The sequence below is a fragment of the Chiloscyllium punctatum genome, chromosome 8 (assembly GCF_047496795.1).
Source record: "Chiloscyllium punctatum isolate Juve2018m chromosome 8, sChiPun1.3, whole genome shotgun sequence".
In the NCBI taxonomy this organism is placed as follows: Eukaryota; Metazoa; Chordata; class Chondrichthyes; order Orectolobiformes; family Hemiscylliidae; genus Chiloscyllium; species Chiloscyllium punctatum.
The window spans coordinates 91569078-91584860 of record NC_092746.1 but is presented as its reverse complement, the minus strand read 5'-3'; the positions used below and the strand labels follow the sequence as shown (position 1 = coordinate 91584860).

Sequence of the window (15783 nt, the reverse complement as noted above, 5' to 3'; positions counted from 1 at the left end):
GTGACAGTGAAGGAACAGTGGTATAGTTCAAGTCAGGATGGCATGTTTCTTGCAAGGAGACTTACAGGTAGTCATGCTACCATATACATGTTGCCCTTGCCCTTCTAGATGATAGTGGTTGTAGATTTGGAAGATGCTGTCTGAGGAGCCAATGGTATTTTCTGCAGTGCATCTCACGAATAGTGCACATTGCTGGCCCATTGCGCACCAGTGGTGAAGGGAATGAATGCTAAAAGTGGTAGATGAGTGCTATTCAGGTGATTGCTTTGTCCACCTCATTGGTGTGAATCTGGAAACATATTTAGGTCAGGCCAGGGAATGACAGCAGATTTCCTTCCCTGAAGGACATTAGTGAACCCAGGTGAATTTTTACAATAGTTCTCATGGTCACTATTGTTAAGACCAATTTTCAGTTCCAGATTTATTAATTGAATTTAACAGTCACTTGGTGATAGAAGAGTTTAATATTGCTGAAAAAGGAGACATGATGTCAAAGCTTTTGCACTCTTCAGAACAGACTCAAAAATGCCAAATTTCAAAGGGAGCTATAACTTGTAGTGCATAAGAAAATGGTTCTGACAATTAACTTTAATTGGTTTGGATATTGCCATGGAGAATACACCACAGAACTATTGTGTCCTACACTTTTATTTAATTTAAAGGAAGTACAATGTCTGGATGACCCCCTGAATATGAACAGGTAGCTTCTAACATTCATGCATCGCAACCCCAACTGATAATCTTAAATTGATTGTTCGTTACCCAAAACACTACTTAGGTAGTGTCTCCCACCCATCCTCCTCCTCTAACCAAAAAAACATCCTGTGTGCCAGTATAGTCAGAATTGTTCACCAAGTGCTACTCAATAATAGCTTAGCATCTAATTTCAGACATCATGTTTTGAATTTAACAAGCAAAGGCTGATTGAGTGCAGGTACATATTACAGTATCAAAGGGCTGTACTGTTTGATGCACTCCCAGCAGTGTATTAAACTGGAGTTCTGAAGAAAAGTCGTATCAGACTCATAACGTCAAATCTGTTCCACTGTCTACAGATCCCACTAGGCTGGTTGAGTTTCTCCAGTGCTCTCTGTGTTGATTTCAGATTTCCAACAACTGCGGTAAATTTCCTTTAAACTCATGCCAAGATAGTTAATCATTTAATAGTCTCTTTAAGCTATCAATCAAATTATGAACTCAGAATACCCCTGCTGAGATATTTGTAGCTGTTGAAATTTAGCTATACATTCAAAACGGTATCATAATAGCTCTTATTACTATGGTCTGTTTCAGCAAGCAGGAAGAGTGGGAACATCATCCAGGGGCTGCTGAGATGGTGAGTGACTGCTTTAATAACTTACCTCATGAATAGGCGGAGCACACACTGAGCAGGAGCAGACATGGGACTGCTGAGTCAGTGAAGTAATATATTTGGGTGGTTGCATTACCCAAAACACTACTTAGGTAGTGTCTCCCACCCATCCTCCTCCTCTAACCAAAAAAATGTCCTGTGTGCCAGATTGGTAAAATAACTAGTTTTTTTTTGTTCTTTATTTTTCTACAGTCTCTTTGGGAATTTAGAATAGTGGGAATGGAGGTTAAGGCAGTTGAATGTTCCTCCTGCAGAATGTGGGAGCTAAGGGTCACCACTAGTGTCCCTGCTGACTTCATCTGCAGGAAGTGCACCCAACTCCAGCTCCTCGAAACCCGCATTAGGGAACTAGAGCTGGAGCTGGAAGAACTTCGGATCATTCGGGAGGTGGAGGGGGTTATTGAGAGGAGTCACAGGGAGGTACTCACACCTCAGATGCAAGAAAAAGGCAGATGGCTCACAGTCAGGGGACAGAAATGGAACTGAGAGGCAGTGCAGGGAACCCCTGTGGCCATTCCACTCAATAGCAAGTAAATTGTTTTGGATACTGCTGGGGAGGGTGGACTTACCAGGGATAAGCCGTGGGGTACACGTCTCTGGCACAGAGTTTGTCCCTTTTGCTCAGAAAGAAGGGGGTAGAGGAGCAATGCATTAGTCATTGTGGTTTCCATAGTTAGGGGGACAGATAAGAGGTTCTGTGGGAACGAGAGAGACTCATGGTTGGTATGTTGTTTCCCAGGTACCAGGGTTCGTGATGTCTTATTTTGTGTTTTGGGGATCCTTGAAGGGGAGGCCCACATAGGCACTAACAACATAGTTTGAAAATAGATAGGTCCCCTGGACTGGATGGGATTTATCCTAGGATTCTTTGGGAAACTAGTGAGGAGATTGCAGAGCCTTTGTCTTTGATCTTTATGTCGTCATTGTCTACAGTAACAGTGCCAGAATACTGGAGGATAGTAGATGTTGTCCCATTGTTCAAGAAAGGGAGTAGAGACAACCCTGGAAATTATAGACAAGTGAGCCTTACTTTGGTTGTGGGTAAAGTGTTGGAAAAGGTTATAAGACACAGGATTTATAATCATCTTGAGAGGAATAAGTTGATTATGGATAGTCAACACAGTTTTCTGAAAGGTAGGTCATGCCTCATAAACCTTATTGAGTTCTTTGAGATTGTGATCAAACACGTGGATGAGAGCAAAGTGGTTGATGTGGTGTATATGGATTTCAGTAAGGCATTTGATAAGGTGTCCCACAGTAGGCTATTGCCCTAAATACAGAGGCATGGGATTGGGGGTGATATAATGGTTTGGATCAAAAATTTCCTAGCTGAAAGATGACAGAGGGTAGTGGTTGATGGGAAATGTTCATCCTGGAGTTCAATTACTGGTGGTGTACTGCAAGGATCTGTTTTGGGTTCACTGCTGTTTGTTATTTGTACAAATGACCTAGATGAGGGCATAGAAGGATGGGTTAGATAGTTTGCAGATGTCACTAAGGTTGGTGGAGTTGTGGCTAGTGCTGAAGGATGTTGCAGGTTACAGAGGGACATAGATAAGCTGCAGAGTTGGGCGGAGAGGTGGCAAATGGAGTTTAATGCGGAAAAGTGTGAGGTGATTCACTTTGGAAGGAGCAACAGGAATAAAGAATACTGGTGTAATGGTAAGATTCTTGGTAATGTAGATGAGCAGAGAGATCTTGGTGTCCATGTACATAGATCTCTGAAAGTTGTGACTCAGGTTGATAGGGTTGTTAAGAAGGCATGCGGTATGTTAGCTTTTATTGGTAGAGGAATTGAGTTTCAGAGCCATGAGGTCATGCTGCAGCTGTACAAAACTCTGGAGAGGCTGCAATTGGAGTATTGCGTATAGTTCTGGTCACCACATTATAGGAAGGATTGGAAGCTTTGGAAAGGGTGCAGAGAAGATTTTCTTGGATAGAGGGAAGGTCTTATGAGGAAAAGCTGAGGGACTTGAGGCTATTTTCATTAGAAAGAAGAAGGTTGAGAGGTGACTTAATTGAGACATATAAGATAATCAGAGGGTTAGATAGGGTGAACAGTGGGAGCTTTTTTCCTTGGGTGGGGATGGCTAGCTTGAGGGGACATAGCTTTAAATTGAGGGGTGGCTGATGTAGGACAGATGTCAGAGGTAGTTTCTTTACTCAGAAAGTAGTAGGGGTGTGGAACGCACTGCCTGCAACAGCAGTAGACTCACCAACTTTAAGAGCATTTAAATGGTCTTTGGATAAACATATGGATGATAATGGAATAGTGTAGGATAGATGGGCTTCGGATTGGTTCCACAGGTCAGTGTAACATTGAGGGCCAAAGGCCTGTTATGCGTTGTAATGTTCTATGTTATATGTAGAATGGCATGATCAGATGCAAATTTTATTTTCTAACCCAGACTGGATTTCATATCCAACAAAGTTCTGCAGTACAAACACTTTCTTAACTCTCTGTGACAGCTTTAGGCTTTACTCATGTTTAAAGGACCCAAACTGCAAAGATATTTCATTGTCACAAGATTCAAATCCTGAAAACCTCTATTCATTAGCATCATGGGAGCATCTTCACCCCCACAGAGTGCAGTGCTTCAAGGAGAAAGATGACGATCACCTTCTCAGGCACAACTGGAATCAGCAAGAAAGATTGATCTTATCAACAATGCCCACTTCCCTCGAAAACAAACATTCAAGACGTTTAAAACTGATGCACAACTATCTAAAATGATGTTCTGTGGTGACTACATAATAACCAGATCAGTCCTGCGTTCGGAACACAGCAATCCATTACTTGAAAAAAAATTAAAAGGGAAATTTGAACAGTAAATAATGTGGCAATTGTGATCAGAAGGACCATTGGACCAAAGTGGGGCAATGATCTCTCAGTTTATTATTCATACCAGCTAATGAAAACTAGTTCAGAACTTCCAAACCTCCTCAATACCATCATTTTAACCTAAGACAGAATCTCCCTAAAGTTGTCACACCTGCTGTATCTGTTAGCTGTTCTGGATCCCTGGTTATTTTGTGTCTTTTTCCATCTATATAATTAACAAGACATCCTGTAACAAAAACAATGTTCTTTTGTAGAATTGAGAGATTAAAAGGCAAGTTGTGGGCTGTTGTAAATCTGTTCTAAAGACAGAAAATGCAAGTCTGCTAATATTCGTAAAGAGATAAACACTAAGTTAGCAACCAGTCTGTTGTGGCACTTTACATTGCAAATTCTTCACATTTCACATTTCTTTTGCCAACAAACCACAGCCGTTTTGGCCGTGGAACTGATCTGTCTCTGGTGCCTATTCAGCCAGATGACATCATTCTGAATTACATCATTTGGTCGATGTGTCACTTGTGACATTTTCTGGGACTGATGACAGTGAGCTCAGTCTATGTGCTGCAGTTGACTCCTTCAGTTCATGGCTTATTAATCAGAACTGTCAAAGGGCCCAACCGCCTGAAACATTAACTAACCTCCCTTCTTCTTTATGGATAGACTTGATGTGCATTCCTAGCAGAGTCTGGCTTTGCGATTAAAGCATTAAAAAGAGATAATTAATACACGGAAGAAGCAATGTACTCAACATTTAACAAGTGACGTATTTGTTTCCAAGACCCAGTTTTCCATTGATGATTGTATCTCTGGAGGTAATAGTTTTATTACATGAAGAACAGGGAGAAATGTGCCCTCTGGTTAATCAATAACCAGATTTGAGAATCCTGGTGGTCTTTAGTCCTCCTTATCTCATGTCATTGCTGCTCTGGTTGAGAGCTGTTCAAACCTTTTCTGATCTGATTCAGATCTGTGTTGCTGAGATATTCACCACATGGTGCATAGTCGAGTGATCCACCAGGAGACACAACAGAATCATTCATAAAATGCACTGAAATTCAAAAATACAGAAGCATGGAAACAGAAATAAATGTCAAAAATGTAGTCTCCAGCAGTGCCTCTTAGAACAGTAAATAAAAACAGCATGAGCTCCTAACAATTATACAGGGTGTGGATACACATAAAACTACATTAATTAAATCATTTTTTCATTACAGTGGACCCTCTGAACCATGGTTAGAACTGGTGATAAGAAGGGCACCTCATTTTGGGCATTGCACTAAAAAATTATACAAGCATCTAACCCTTCTTCAACCACAATATGACAAGCCTGACATGATGTTTGCTTTAGAGTTCAATCAAAGTGTGGCACTAAATCTGTTTACCAGCTCCGGTTGCGAAAAGGTCAGCCCATGCAGAGAGCTGTCTGTAACCTTAGACATCCGGGAGCTTCACACCTGCTAAAAAAATTACCCTCCATGTGTAGTTACCTACAAAGCAATTAACATAATTAGGACCTTAAAACACAAGTAAAAGACCTACCTCACAGGAAATGAAGAAGAATGATAATTTCTTTCCACAGCTGGGACAGCAGCAGCTGATAAAGTCTCCCTGCTGTTATCTGTTATGCATCAAGCAAATCCCAAGCTTGTAGTTGATGGAAAGTGATACTCTGTGCTGGGATAACTGAATGCTGCAGCCTTAAAACCACAGGGTTCCATGTATTAAGGAAGAGCAAGTTAAAATCGTCCCATTGATGAAATTCTTTGAGCCTAATGAGAAGAACAACAAAAAGCTCAGAACGTTCGCAGCCCTTTTGCCTTGCTCACAATTCAACTTTGAAAGTCTGCTACAATGATGTCCAAGCCAATATTCTAAGTAATGGTGGAAAATTCCAGAGCACTAAGATAACATACTCCTGCGTTCTCAAGTAAATCAAAGGCATGTGTGGAATTTAAAGCTAGATTCAGCACAAGAAAGGGCGTCCATTCTACACTCTAACAGATGTGGTAGCATAACAGGCTAATCTGTTGAGCAGGCTTTTAGACTAATGTAAAGTATAACTTTGGTGCTGAGCAGAAATATACTCAATGCGATATCATGTGGATAAAAAGGCTTTTCCACTTCAGTAATATCAAGTATTAAATTATAACCTTTAAATTAAATAACTCCAGGTTTATTCATTGAAAACAAGCACAGGTATCAAAGAGAGGAAATGATCAAATGGAGAATATTATTGAATGTTTTTTAAAACAGAAAGTCAGTCTTCATTTGCTGTGTTTGTGCTTCTTCTCTTACTGTCTCAGTCAGTTTGTCTGAAGTATCTAATGTCAATAGATTTTGTTACAATGTGCACTTTCAATGTGAGTTAGCCAGTTTGCCTATTTTTTTAAACTGAGCGCATCCAGAACAGTTTGAACTTATTAGTATTCCAGACAAACTGCATATGGCAAAACAGAACAGGCGCGACTATCACCTGCGGCTGTTTATGCAAGACGTGCTGAATACTTAAAAGGGCTGGCAATAAGACAATAGCTGAGAGCTCAAAGAGATTTTTAAGAGATATAGCACAGTGCACATCCAGAAACGAAAATTTGAAATGTGTGAGATTGGCCCTGTGATCAGAGTGGATTGCTGAAGCAGTGGAGTTTTGAAACTAGCTCCAAGCTAATTGTCCACACCTCACACAAGTGTATGAGGTTCTAGTCCCAGAGCAGAAACAAATCTAGTCACTTGGGGTTATAAATAGTACAGCTGTGAGACACCACCTACAAATTGCCAGGAAATAAACACAAAAAGAAAGGGAAATGAGTTCAAAGACAAATTTCCAGATGTTTGTTTTCGAAGAAGTAACATAACAACAGAAGAAATTTAAAGCAGATGTTCTGCTTCATGCTTTTTTATTTAAATTTGATCTTACAACAAATTCATGAACCTCTCTCACTTCAGGCTTCAGTTGGTTAGTATACAGTGCCACCCAGACCAAGAATGTCTCAGATTCCACCACTGGTCTGAACTGCTCACAGCTGAAACAGCTGTTGAACATTACAATGGCCACCAGTGTCTCTAGATGAGGAAAGGACAATATCAGTCATCGCTCATAAACTGGGGACAGAATTTAATACCTTCCCTCTGGGTTGGAGGATGAAGTGTGGAGTTGTTAATGGGCAGGAGAGTCATGTCTGGGGTCTCCATTGCCTTCCCACCTCTGTCCTGAATTAAATGCAGAATGGGAAGGATCACCAATGGCTTTCCTGAATCATTGTAACTGGGGAGTCTAAGTGGGTAAACATTTACCCCTGTAAGGGTACCATCCCACTACCCGCTGCTCTTCATCCAGCAGCTGATGGAGGACTTGCCATGTGGGAAACATGATAGGCAAAGCAAGTTAGGATTGTTTCTGGCTTCGCGTCTTTCATTGTCAGGCACTCAATGCCTGATCATGGGATCTGTCATCAGGAAGAAAGGTGGAGGGCATCTCCCTACCCTTATTACTTGCCAAGACATGCTGTCATTACTCCAGTGGGTGCAGCACCAACCTCGTAACTTACAGCTGTCAGTCTCTGATTGGCCCAACACCGTGGAGATGGCGAAATTTCCTGTGCTGGGTTCATTGGTCACAGGGGAAGACCACTGCTGCCCAGTTGTGTCCCAGATTGATATCTAAATCACAGACTTTCCTAAAAGTAGCTAACACAACACTTTCAATGGTTCTCCAGCTGTGATCCCATTACCAACATTAAATTCTGACCATAATCACTGGAGATTCGTATTGGAGATTGTACATATGTAACAGTTTGAGAGAAGCAAGATTAACTTGGAAGCACATGAACAATAGCTATTTCAGAAAGCTACTGGGCTTTCTCAAATCCAGAATATGTTGAAGTACTTAAGGAGGTGGGCAGGTAACCAAGAGTTTATTAAACTGACAGTTTAAAATCGAAAATTGAGGCAAAAAGATGAAGAAGAAAGGGAATTTCAGGGCTTAAATCTCAGGCCAGCACTGATGGAATAATTAAGAGCTAAAGTATTCTAAATATCAGAATGAGCAACATTCAGATATCTCAGAGCATTGAAGGGCTGAAGGTGATGACAGTGATAGGGAACATGGATGGATTTGAAAACAAGGAGCATTTTGGATGAAGTGGCAGAGGACTGGAGGACAGCCAACGCTGTTCCATTATTAAAGTAGGGAGGAAGGGATAGAGAAGGAAATTACAGACCAGTCAGTCTAACCTTGATAGTGGGAAAGTTATGAGGAAGAATTCTGAAGGACAAAATATATCTGGAGAAGAAACCCGTATTAATCAATGGTGGCATGGATTTGTAAAGGGAAGGTTGTGTTTGACAAATTTCATGCAGTCTTTTGAGGAGGTAACCAAAAGGATTGATGAGGGTAATGCATTTGATATGGTTTACATAAAAGTTGCCAAGGCTTTTGACAAGGTGCCTCCTGACAAATGGATCAAGAAAATAAGAGCCCATGGGATTCAAGGCAAAATGACATAATGGATTCAAATTTGAATGAGGGGCAGGAAGCAGAGGGTGATGTTACAGAGATGTCTCTGTGACTGGAAGTCTATTTCCAACAGGGTTCCATCGGCCTTTGTGCTGGGGTCCTTGTTCTTCATGGTAAAAACAATGACTGCAGATGCTGGACTCCAGATTTTGGATTAGAGTGGTGCTGGAAAAGCACAGCAGTTCAGGCAGCATCCGAGGTGCAGGATCCTCAGATGCTGCCTGAACTGCTGTGCTTTTCCAGCACCACTCGAATCCAGATCCTTGTTCTTCACGGTGTATCTTAAAAACTTTGACATAAATGTAGGGACATGATAAGACATTTGCAATGCCATGAAAATGAGTAAGGTGGTAAATAGTGTAGAGGATAGATGTGTGCTGAAGGAGGAGATCAACTAGGCAGAGCTGTGGCAAATGGAATACAACCTGGTAAAGTAAGAGGTAATGCTTTTGGGTAGGGCTAACAAGGTAGGGGGTTTCAATATTAATTGTAAGACCCAGAAAAGATCAGACGGACCTTGGCGTGCAGATCCGGTCCCTAAATGTAGCAAGGCTTGGTCATGGTGAGTCAGCCATTTGGAGTATTCAGAGTCAGTATCCTCTTATCCAGCCTCCAAATTTGAATCTTACTGCCTGACAGTGGGCTGTTTCCCTCCTGGAATGGGAGAGAGGCACAGATTAAAGAAGATTAGGTAGATGACACAGCTGTTACTTTGGGTAACAGGGTTAGCAGTATTGGAGATTAAGGTGGGTGATCGTGAATGCGGGGGACATGTTGCAGAAAACAGTGAGAGTGGTAGAGCATGTGCCTTGGTGGGAGGTGGGATACTGTGGCAGTAAAAGAGTGAGTGCACAATATTGGAGAGAAGATGGTGACACATTGGTGGAGTGGACAAAGTCACTGGCTTTCTTACCACAGTGTTTGGGAACTCTTCCAGATGTCTAACACCACACTGAGTCAGGTGGCAGGTTCAGACCAAGCTGGCATGCTCTGGTGTCATGGCCTTCGCTGCTGGTTCTGGGAAAAGAAGACATCCCATCCTAGGTCCCTGCACAGAAAGCAAGTACCAACTCTCCCTTCTCTGCCATGTTGGGGGTAAACATCACAAAGTGTAGAGGGCAGTTCTGAACTTTGACAAAGGGTCAGATAGAATCGAAATGTCAGCTCTTTTCTCTCCTTACAGGTGCTGCCAGACCTGCTGAGATTTTCCAGCATTTTCTCTTTTGAGTTCTGGACTGCTGTGCTTGTCTAGGTGCACATAGCCTTTCAAAGAAGGCACCAGTGCCAGTGATGCCAGTCTGTTCTGGTATATCCGACAATGATATGGCAAATGGTAGAATAGGGCTAGAGCTGTGTGTGAGGGACATCATAAGGTTGGGTTAGGTGGATAATGAGGGGAGTTCTGTAAATTACGATGACAAAATTTGCTGAGAGATACCTTCCATGACCTTTTTTAAAAACTGATACATAGCCAAACAAATGTAGGATTCATCCTATTGTGACAAAGTAAAAATGCAATGATGAACATTTCCAAACAGTTCTATCCAAGTTTATCTTTCATGAGTTAAAATTGAGAAGGTGGGTATACACAAGAGAAATATACAAAAACACGTGAGAGATCATATTCAATGTCAGGCATGCTGAGAACTGGAGGGCACAGGATTATAGATCCGAGCCCTGGTATTTGGAATTATAATGTGAACTTTGCTCCAATAACAAAATTTACGATGACAATCCTTTGATTAATAACCAAATCGAAGTCCCCAGGAAAAAGAGGATCAAAATCGGCCTGTATCCAAACCATTCAACTGTATCTCCAGCACTTTCTTTTCATTTCCACTATTTGCAGTCTTTCATTTTTATCTTAGGGACTTCAGAAGCTCAAAGTTACAATGATTAGATCAGGAAACAATTCAAGATAGTAACCAAAGTTAGAAGCTGAACTCAGGCAAACAATTGCAGGATAAGCACAATTCCAGGAGGTGGGACCATTAGAATAGGAATTGGTCATTCAGCCACTTCAGCACACTCGGCTGATTAATTAGTTCATGGTTGAACTGTAGCTCAACTCCATTTACCTACTTTTAGCCATCTGCTACCCTTACCTCATAATAATCTGTTGATCTTAAGTCCTAAAAATTTCAATCAGTCCAGAATCTAAAGCATTTTGAGGAAAGGAATTTCACAGGACAGAAAATGCCTTCCACAAGGAGGACACAGGCAGAATGGTCATGAAATTGGACAGAATGGTGGCCTGGGATCATACCCATTCCTGACCACTCTCCTGTAATTTTTTTCCAGAGTCAGGCAGCACACCAGCCCCTTGGCCTGAAGCAGTTAATTAATGACAAACCCACAACCCGCCTGCATTTCACCAGCATAAGAAGTGCCCGTGATAGGTGGTTCAGATGACAGTGGAACCCTCCTGCTCAGGAACCCACTGCCCAATGGTGCCCAACTTGGACAAAGCCCTTGTCCCCGTCAAAGCCCATCTCAATGGAAACGTAAATCACATGGACCTTGTACCTAGGTAAAAATACTAATTAGTTATTGTCTAGACCCCAACTCCATTCCATTATGGAATGAAATTGTCAGAATAAATCATAACCATTTGCAAAATTTATGACTTGAAAATTACTGTTGTTATAACCAATCCCTAGTTGAGGGTCCCCAGTTCTCTGTGAACTGGGCGAGGAGAGGTGAACTGGTTCCCCTTCCTTATTCAACCCACCCCTTGGTTGGTCACAATAAGGTAAACTTACAAGGATCCTTTCCTTCATGAATATCTTTTCTCAACTCAGAAAGTACTTCTGTTTTAAAAGAAGCCAATTTAACCAAGCTTTCTTGAGTTAAAGACAGAGTGAGATTATTAGCAACTGAAACATAGGAAAGGATCATAACCATAACATACATAGATACAGAGTAGAAATGAGAAATGAATCCAAAAGGGTAGAAGTTAAGGAGGAATATATGCATCAGTCTTTGGCTTGTCTGTGAGAAATCGATTGTGGAATGTTTTGGCCACTAAATTGTTCGGTGCCAGGAGCACTGACTTTGCAATGGTGTGATTATTTGGACATTCCTGGTTCTGTGGTTAATTGAAGATACTTTGGCCAGCATCCTTCATCAGTGGTTGTGCTGGCTTGCTGTCAGCATTCAGAGAGGAATGTCATGGAGGGGTGGTCGGCTATGTTGGCATTTGAGTGGGCAGGCTGGGAGTGGGTGCAGGGAGGTGGTGTGGGAAGTGTCAGGGTAGTGGACTGAGCTGTGTCTGTGGGGTCAGGGTTGTGGGGGGTGATGGTATTGAGAGGGATTAGGGTTTGGAGACTGTGAACAGTGTTGATGAGGGAAGGGAGGGTGCACTGTGAATCGATGTTGAACTGTACTGTGGGTGAAAAGTGTTAGAGGTGTTGGAGTACTTTGATACTCCTCTTGATTGCAAGATTTGCACTCAAAGTGGGTTCTACACCTGTTCTAACATATCTGTTTAAAAATTAAACACATACTGTGCAAACAGCCTATAATTGCACACTTAAGGGTCCTGCTAGTATAATTTTATGTTAATCATAGGGACAGGTTCCAGTGCAAATCCAGAATTTCTGCTCCCCAATCCCATTACAATCCCCCAATAACAGCAAAGGGTTCTGTGTTTGCTCACATTTGAACCGGGTCTATATTTTGAGGTATATAACTGGTTTAGAATTGTAGAATCCCTATGGTGCAGGGAAAGGCCATTCGGCCATCAAGTCTGCACTGATTTTCAAAGGATGCCACTTTGAAGAAGTTCTCTGGCTTGCTGTGTTCTTCCAGCCTCTTGCCTGTCTACTTTGGATTCCAGCATCTGCAGTTTTTTTTGTTTCTGACACTCCAAACAGCATCCTACCCAGGCCCAGCCGTCCACCCTATCCCTGTTTCCCATGGCTGATCCCATTGACCTGCACAGCTCTGGACACTACACCCCAATCCACCTCACCTCTTTGGACTGTGGAAGGAAACCAGAGCATCCAGTGGAAACCCGGGCAGACATTGGGGGAAGCATGCAAACTCCACAACGTCACCGAAGCCAGGAATCGAACCTGGGTCTCTAGCACTATGAGGCAACAATGCTAACCACTGAGCCACAGCTGCCGGCTCAGAAAGCAGGCAGACCTGACAGGGTAAGGCTGAGTGAATTGGTTGGACAGAATGTATTTGCTTATGTTTGGGCCAGAAAAGAATGCCACTGTATTTTTCTAGCCTTGTTCCTTACAAGTATTTCATCTGTACATTTTTGTCATGCTTCTCTCAGGAAATTCTACAGTGATGATATTCTTGACCTATTCCTTTGATACTTGGAGTTGAGACATTTTAGATGCAACCTCAGAAACAGAGCTGACTTAGTAGTTTTAAAGTTTTCCTGTTTCGTGAGGCTTCATACCACCAAGACTGACAAAATGGTTCACCTTGTTGCATTCTCCTTGTTGCACTCTAATTGTAACTTTGCCCAATCTAGTTATTACTTTGCCTCATGTTCTTGATTTCCTGCAGCTCTTTTGATTTGGCTTGGCCCTGTTCGATAAGCTGGATATTATTTCATGGTAATATCTGCATGGTTTTTCCGTGTGTCCATTGGGGGCCATATATAATCTAGCTCCACAATAAGCATCATGGAAGCTACTTTATTTTTCAGTTTGGGAAAGGCAAGCAAAGCCCTGGCCCACAGACAGATCGAGGGGTGAATGTCATGTTTAGAAATCAGACGTGTGGGCAGTGTTCATATTCAAATATGGCAAAATGATGTCAGGAGCTTCCCCAACATTTGTAAAAACAAAACCAAACAATAAACTTATCGAGAACTCAATCATCCGCAATTTAATGTTGCCTGCTGGAATTTTTGACTGCCAGACCTAAGATACGTTAACAGAGGTGTTTTGACGACAGTGGAACGGGGAGAGGTCTGCGACCTATGGGCAAATGTAACAGTAGTGTTTGTAAGTGAGGGTGGCAGCGGCTGTATGATGTTTAGTGACATCTAAAGAAAAGATTCTGCCATCAAAATGATTAATAAGAGGACTCTTAAGACCAGGGAGATTTTACACTTCTAATCATGACCACAAGATTACCCTCTGCTGCGTAGCATATCAGCTTGTCGTATTGATTCTCAGAACCCTCACACCAAGGGATTATTCATATCGTATCATGAATGTAGTTGGATCAAAAATTCAATACAATATAATTCATTAGATTAATGGTAGGCGCAACAGCTTACTATGATGTGGCATTTAAACATAAATGTAAGAAACCAGCCCTGATACCAACAGAAACCTTGTAAGGAGGTGAGGAGAAGGGAACAAGTTTTATCATCAGGAATGTATGGTCAGCTTTCTGTTGAACCGATGCTACTTGTCTACAATATGCTTTATGCAGGCTGTATGCAGGGCAAAGCAGAAGAGGGTGGATTGAGCATTCTGGGTCGGCTGCTGTACCGTGCTGGAAAACATAATTGTGGTACATAGATCTGAAAGGGTTAACATTGAGGAGTACTATTTTCCTATGGACCTGTGTAGGAAAAAGCTTAGGATCTTAGAGGAGTGAATCCTAACATCTGGTCCTTTTCAAAGACTTGGTAACAATGTCGAAAGTAACCTCTAAGTAGTTGCAAACATGCAATAATCTACATCAGGTTAACTACAATAAACTGTTTTGGCTAGACTTGGAAATTATTTTCCTTCATCACACTAAACCAAGCAGACTCTGTAGTTTCCATCACATAAAGAATGTGGTGGCTGTGATCTCCAACATGAGCTGGCATTGCCTGTACTACAGGAATATTCATCCAATTGTTAATAAGAGTGCCATGTGATTTTATATGAACTAACGTACCATTCGTAGCATGATGGTTGGTCAAACATGATGTAATCCAAGTTGCATTACATCTGAGAATATCACATTTAGACAGGTTTCAATTCATCAGAATGGTGAAATCCAAAAGATTCAACTCACAGAGGGAACTCCAGTGTACCCACTCTTGGTTCCAATGGAGGCAGGCAAGTGTGGGATGACCAATTCACTCTTAGAAAGCAGATCGGTTGGTAAAATAATTTATCACAATTATGCAATTAGTTTTATACACATGTTTTATAAAGGAAGCTATTTTGATTTATAGACACAGTATCTGTGGCTGAACCACTTAGAATTTGGTTACTCCTTGGACAACAAAATGCTCCACAAAGGTGTGAGAATTCAAAAACAACAACATATAGCATGAAATACCCACAGGAACTTATAGCAGGATTGAATTTGCTTCGTGGGACAATAATTCATCAAAAGTAAAAATAGCAGACATTTTATTTCTAAGGCCACGAGACACCATTTTAAACTGAACTCTCTGTTGCGTAAGGTCACAGTCCTGAAAGGGTTAACACTGGAGATTGCATTCGGATCCAGCCATTCTGAAAATGTCCCATAGATTTTTGTGGAGAACTGAGTAGTCTAGCTCCAAATGCCAATAGCTCCTGTTACTTCAAGTATTTATGCCTAGCTAGTCAACATAACCTGTACTTATGATAATTAGGGATACCATGCTCCATGCAGTAGTGCAGCTCTCTATGAGTGTACAAACGTGTAATTTTTTTTCATTCATGGATGGGATCTGGTATTGCTGACTGGGCCAAGATTTATTGTCCTAATTGCCCTGGAGAGGGTGGTGGTGAGCTACATTTTGAAAAACCAGGGCGGTCCCTGAGGAATTGTTCTTATTCCTTGTCAGAGTGCAATCTTGGACCATTTGGATTCTTGTGGAATGGATCTTTGATGGATTAGAAAATCCCTCACAATGATGTTTTCCTGGGAAGACCTGATTCTTAAACCCCAAGTTTGGACACTTCCATGTTCAGCTGGACCATTTCTCACAGATGAATATACTTGTTTGACATCCCTTGTCGTATCCTTTCCCAAATTGTCCTCTTCCTCTGGTGAGTTCAGTCTTTACACAGTCCCTACATCCTAAATGGTAATTGCTATTTCCTGGATCATTCTATAAAGGACACAACAGATCAAGACCACTTGAGAAAC

At 41.7% G+C, this 15783-nt stretch overlaps 1 protein-coding gene across 2 annotated transcripts in view; it reads right to left on the bottom strand.

The window, feature by feature from the left end:
• jcada (junctional cadherin 5 associated a) overlaps nucleotides 1-6067 on the bottom strand; it is a 220618-nt gene extending 214551 nt beyond the window's left edge. For both annotated transcript variants that reach the window (XM_072576056.1, XM_072576058.1), the window contains exon 1: nucleotides 5754-6067. The gene's annotated coding sequence lies outside the window, so the exon portion shown is untranslated. The remainder of the gene's footprint in view (nucleotides 1-5753) is intronic.
• Between the last annotated feature and the right edge of the window lie 9716 nt (nucleotides 6068-15783).